The sequence below is a fragment of the Ornithorhynchus anatinus genome, chromosome 8 (assembly GCF_004115215.2).
Source record: "Ornithorhynchus anatinus isolate Pmale09 chromosome 8, mOrnAna1.pri.v4, whole genome shotgun sequence".
Lineage (NCBI taxonomy): Eukaryota > Metazoa > Chordata > Mammalia > Monotremata > Ornithorhynchidae > Ornithorhynchus > Ornithorhynchus anatinus.
Genome location: NC_041735.1, coordinates 20,373,607 through 20,379,606, shown reverse-complemented (window position 1 = coordinate 20,379,606; position 6,000 = coordinate 20,373,607). Strand labels below are relative to the sequence as shown.

The following is a 6,000-nucleotide window of genomic DNA, read 5'->3' as shown; positions in this document are numbered from 1 at the left end:
TTATGCCTATCCCAGCACAAGACACATAGTGAGTGTTTAACTACCATTATTGTTATTATAGATATGAATTTGTTCTTTTTTTTGTAATTCTGTCTTGCTACTGGCGTTTGATGTAACCTGCAAGTGACATTGATAGAACTGCATAAAGAACAAGGTTTAACATTTTGGTGGATTTAGGTCTATAAAAGCTTTGTCAGATCTACAGCTCTCCAGATTTTATTTGGTCTGAAGCCTGATGCCACACTGATGGTTTCCCAAAGGATTCACCAATGTTCTCTATTTGATTTTTCTGCCTTCTTGTTGATTGTTGCATCGTTCGACAATGTGTTGCCTAGGTAACAAATCCATGAGGGCATTCAGTTCAGTGCTGCTAGTGAAGATTTGGGTTGTTTGAAGGGTTTCCCTGATGCAGGCAGGTGCATTAACTCTATTTTCTTCAAATTTACCGCAAGTCCATGGCACCAGGCTGATTGTGTCAAGGGATTCACAATCATCTTCATATTCCTTTTGAGTGCGGGCTTCCAGGAGGCAGTCATCTGCAGAGAAAAATTCGTGAATAACTGTTCCTGGGACTTCGGAGGATATTTGTAGCCTCACAGCTGAAGGATTGGAAACATGCGCTAACATCAGCATCCAAATCCCACGTTGCATCCCTCAATAGAGTTGTGTAGACCAAATTGAAGAAAAATGAACGAATTATGCAGCATCACTTTACCGCACTGTTGATAAGGCATGGATCAGGAAGCAGGCCTTCTTCTCTGATACAACCAACCATGGTGTTGTTGGATCTTGATGAACTTTATAGGGCAACCAGATTTACTGAGTGCCAGAGCCCATAAGTACAAACCATTTCAAATGCCCTGGTATCATCCTTGGAATTTGTATAAGGGCCTGGGTGCTGCTCCATTCATTTCTCCTTTATCCGATAGTCTGCAAAGATCATATCTGATGTGTTATTCTATGGGGAATCTATATGTGATTCTGGAAACCTGTGGTCTATGAAGCAGCATGGCATAGTGGATGGAGCACGGGCTTGGGGATCAGAAGGTCATGGGTTCTAATCCCGGCTCCTCCACTTGTCTGCTATGTGACCTTGGGCATATCATTTAACTTCTTTGGGCCTCAGTTACCTTGTCTGTAAAATGAGGATTGAGACTGTGAGCCCCACGTGGGACAAGGGACAGTGTCCAACCCAATTTGCTTGTATCCACTCCAGCGCTTATTACAGTGTCTGGCACATAGTAAGCGCTTAATAAATATGAGAATTATTATTATTATTATCATTATTACATTCTAGTAGCCATTCTAGAAGAATTCTGGCTGGGATTCTTGCCAGGAACAGAGAATATTAAATGTCAAGATAGTTGTTGCATTCTGATGGTAGCATCTGAGATCCTGTGGTATTTCTTCAGTATTCCATGTATTAAGGAAAAGGTTGTATAGGTTATTGGATATACACATGTATAGGTTATTGAGATATACACATGTATATCTCAGAGTATTGATTGTCAGGTCCAGTGCTTTGCCATTTTTTATGGCTTTGCGTCAACTCTTTCAATAGTTGGAATAAGGTCCTTGTTTTCTGTTAATAAGTTTTCTGTGCTTTTTGCAACCTCATTTTTGATATTAGGCATTATGCTCAAGAAGCTATTGAAATGTTGTTACCATCTCTCTAGGCTGTTTTTGTTTGTGACAAATTTGAAACCACAGCTCCTCTTCAGAGGCTGTGGTTGTGTGTATAGTAGTGTGTAGTAATATAGCAGTAGTGTTTGGTGGCAGTGTGAATAAGCTTGGGTCTCCCCAGTTTTGGCATTCCACAGCCTGTTGTATATGCTCTGCACATGATTACTTAGGTTTCTCTAACCCTCTGTTTTGGACAGATCATGAGATTTGCAAGGTGGTGACGATGTATTGCTTGCTTTGCTTCAAGTAATCTGTTCTTATCTTAGAGTTATTTTCATTGAACCACTTTCAGTGGCTTTGATTCGTCATGTCCAGTATTTTCAGTATTTTTGTCTGATTAAACAAGCTAACAGAGAAATATCCTCTTGCTGCTTATGTTGGAACTTGCGAGGGAGGTGTTTGTTTCAGCAGGGCCGGTGTAATGTTGCTGTGGAATTCTTTGCAGGGTATCTTCATTCTCCAGGAACCTAACTTCGAGAATTATCAGGCAATGATCAGTCCGGCAGGGAACTCCATGCATGACTGCTGTGATCCATATGTCCTTCTGGTCCCTCTGTAGCACTATGCTATAGTTGATGAGATGCCATTTAGTTACTTCTGGGTATCAGTATCACATGATTCTAGGCAGATGTTAAGAGGATCCCACAAGCACAAGTAACATCAGAAACAACACAGGATGGGAAAGGGGGTCCTCCACATAAGTCAGTCTAAAATTGTTTGATCAATCAGTTATTCTCAGGCATCCCTGTAAACATCACTACCATCTTTAGGCATCCTCAAAGGATAAAAACTAATTCTGCACTACCCAATCTTAACTTTCCTTAACTCCTTTTTGTTATGTAATAGCCTGACACAGAGTTCCTTTGACTGGCACCCTTTCCTTAATCCCCTGGAAAACTTCCCACAAGCTATCAGTCCCCAAGTGCTTTCTCTAGAGAGCCTGAGCTAATTGTTGGGTGAATTTTGGCGGCTCCTGGTTTTTCTCCCCTCCCCCAGATCTAACTCTTGGATTGCAAGACCAAGCATTAGACCTTATTGGATGGGTTGCTTGGTGTGGGGGGATTAGGCTCACCCCTAATCTGAAGGATAAAGACCCACCTCTATTGGGACAGGAAATTCTCAAAGGGCTCTTCTCTCTGTGGTCCTGGACCTAGTATTACCAGAACACAGGCACACAGCCTAGAGTAATACCGCTCCTTGGGTATTATTATTCATTGGTTGAGGCAAATCCCCCTGCCCTCAGGATATCTGTGGAGGAGTTTTTTGCTTCCTGTCTTAAGTCTCCTCCAGCTAACGCCTCCAGATCACCCTGCTGGGGGAGGGAACCCAGCTGGCCAGAAAATTTACTTCCTCTGCTCACCAGTTGGATAGGAGTCCCACAGTGAGGTGTTGCAGCTAAAATTATTTATGGAAATTAACTCACCAGAAAAACAGAAACATGTTTTTAGCTGCAATGCTCATTTTACTCAAGGGTTTGTACGGCGTGTGTGTGGTCCTTAGCATCTTTGAGAGTGTAAAATTGTCTTCACTACATCTTCAGTGTTTACACTTAGGACATTTGTCAAGTACATCATGATTCTTTAGACATACATTGTTATTAATGGTCCTGTATGTCCAGCAGGAAGCTTGCCATACAAATCTTGGGATCTCCCAGGCTGAAATGCAATTTCAGAAATCAGGGATCTGGACATCACTATTTTTATTTTATTTGATAGGTTTGAAATAGCGCTAGTGATCTTGAAATGGTGTTTGAGAGTAGACTATCCTGCTTTTATTGCCAATCCCATATGGAATCATGCCCTCCGCCCCTCCAACCCCACCCCAACTCTCACTCCCCACTCCCTTTACTATCAACTCAGTAATTGAAATCTTCTATGGTAATCAGCTTCCTAGATCTGGGGTTTCTGGGACGAGTCGAAATTTGTGAAGAAATGTTCTTTTTATTCATCTCAGTTGTTCATTGTAGGAGCTTATGAGTTAGTGATGGTGGTAAAGTGCTTTTACTACTACTTATAATAACCATGATAATTGTGTATCTACTATGTGCCATGCACTGCACTAAATCCTAGGATAGGCAGAAGATAATCAGGTCAGATGTAGACACCGTTTCACATGGGGCTCAGTCTAATAATAATAAGTCTAATAAGCTAATAAGCTCTTGTTTCAGGACTGGAGGGGGTATCATTCATCAGACTATCACTTATACCTCTGGACAAACTTGGAAAGCCTGAGACTAGCGCTTGGCTGATTGCCTAGCCGGCTCCAGTCATCTGCCACTATGAAGGGGGCATGTCTTCTTAGCAGGTGTTTCCTGCCCCATCTCTGTGAACCATCCACCATCAGATAGTCTGGTTTCACGTAGTGTTGTGATATTCATTCATTCATTCAGTCATATTTATTGAGCACTTACTGTGTGCAGAGCACCTTACTAAGACCTTGGAAAGTACAGTTCAGCAACCCCTTCAACGAGCTCACAGTCTTGAAGAGAGGAGATGGGAATTGAAACAAGTAAGGAGGCATTGTTATCAATATAAATAAAAGGAATTGTAGATATATACACATCATTAGTATAAATAAATAGAATTATAAATAGGTACATATATAGATAGGCACAAATGCTGTGGGCGGGGTAGAGCAAAGGGAGCGAGTTAGGGCAATGGGGAGGGGGAGCACAGGAAAATGGGGGCTTAATCTGGGAAGGCCTCCTGTAGGAGGTGAGCCTTCAGTAGGGCTTTGAAAGGGGGAAGTGTGATTGGCGGATGTGAGGAGGGAGGGCATTCCAGGACAGAAGTAGGACGTGGGCCAGGGGTCGACGGCGGGAGAGGTGAGAAGGCACAATGAGAAGGTTAGCGGCACCAGAGGAGAGGAGTGTGAGGGCTGGGTTGTAGGAGGAGAGGAGGATGGTGAGGTAAGAAGGGAAAAGGTGATGGAGAGCTTTGAAGCCAATAGTGAGGAGTTTTTACTTGATACCGAGGTTGATAGACAACTACTGGAGATTTTGGGGGAGAGGAGTGATGTGCCCAGAACGTTTCTGTAGAAAGATAATCCGGGGAAGCAGAGAGAAGTATAAACTGAAGTGGGGAGAGACAGGAGGTTGGGAGATCAGAGAGGATGCTGATGCAGTAATCCAGTTGGGATACTGTTTTTTCTGGGTAGAGGCTGGCTTCATCATTATAACACATCCTGCAGTTCCATGACTTAATGGTGACAAAAACCTCAACTAAAACCTAATAAAAGCATCTCTGACAAAGGACACACTACAGAGAATAAACCTGGAGTGGATGCTTTATTGGCTCTTTTTTTCCATTGCTGGTTTTTAATCCTTCAAAGAAGCTACCCAAAATTATCAAGGTGTAATAGAACATTTGGAAAGGTAGACTAGATGTGCAGTTCCTTGGAAAATAATAGATTAGTTTTGATTAGGCATTGGAAGCTTTTAATTGTATTTTTTTTACAGTTTTCAGTTGAATTAAATGTGCAAATGGAAATTAATGAGTGTCTAGAAGTGTAAAAATGTACTTTGAAACTATGTTATTATAGAGTGTTTCCTGGGTCTTCATTCCTAAAACTATGCTAAAGAAAGCTTATGCGATAATTGCTTGGGCTTTAGAAGTAGTGCAGAAAGAAAATAGAGTTGTTGATTTTTGTGTGGTTAAAAATTCACATTTTAAACATTGTAATTGTCAAAGAGAATTGCTCACATACTTTTTCCTCGCCTTGCTGGAACCGGTTGTATTGTGGGTTGTATGCATTTAATATGAAGAGGAAATTTCACTAAAAAAAAAGAAAATTTGAATCATGACCACAATACAAGAGTATAAGAAATATGAGAACTTGGAGAAGCAGGGTGGCCTAGTAGATAGTATAGGCCTGGGAGTCAGAAGGACCTGGGTACTAATCCCAGCGTTGCCACATGTCTGCTGTGTGATCTTGGGCAAATCACTTTACTTCTCCCTGCCTCAGTTACCTCATCTGTAAAATGGGGGACTGTGAGGCCAATACGGGACAGGGCTGTGTCCAACTTGATTAGCATTTATCTACCCCAGTGTTTAGTGCAGTGCTTGGCACATGAAAAGTGCTTATCAAATACCATTTAAAAAAGAAAACCTCCCAAAGAGAAATTGCTGAGCTGAAGTGGCTTTCTTTAAATGAAATCATCTACCGTATAATTTGACCATTATTAAAAAATAACAGTAATAGTACTATATTGTCAGATTCGATTCAATGCATAATAAGATTAAAAATTATATTTTGAAAAGGATAGGTGAACAGAGTGGCCTGTTAGTGTTTATACTGCATTTTTACAACATTTTTACC

The 6,000-nt window shown here is 41.3% G+C and overlaps 1 long non-coding RNA gene across 2 annotated transcripts in view; it reads right to left on the bottom strand.

Annotated features, from left to right (window-relative positions):
- Positions 1-200: 200 nt before the first annotated feature.
- LOC114813724 overlaps positions 201-6,000 on the bottom strand; it is a 16,533-nt gene continuing 10,733 nt past the window's right edge. The window contains exons 4-5 of one of the 2 annotated variants that reach the window (XR_003761459.1): positions 5,389-5,457; positions 201-536 (exon numbers count right to left, since the gene is read on the bottom strand). This is a non-coding gene — a long non-coding RNA (uncharacterized LOC114813724). Of the gene's footprint in view, positions 537-4,952; positions 5,458-6,000 lie in introns of those variants that run through there. The other variant, XR_003761458.1, reaches the window with a different exon arrangement.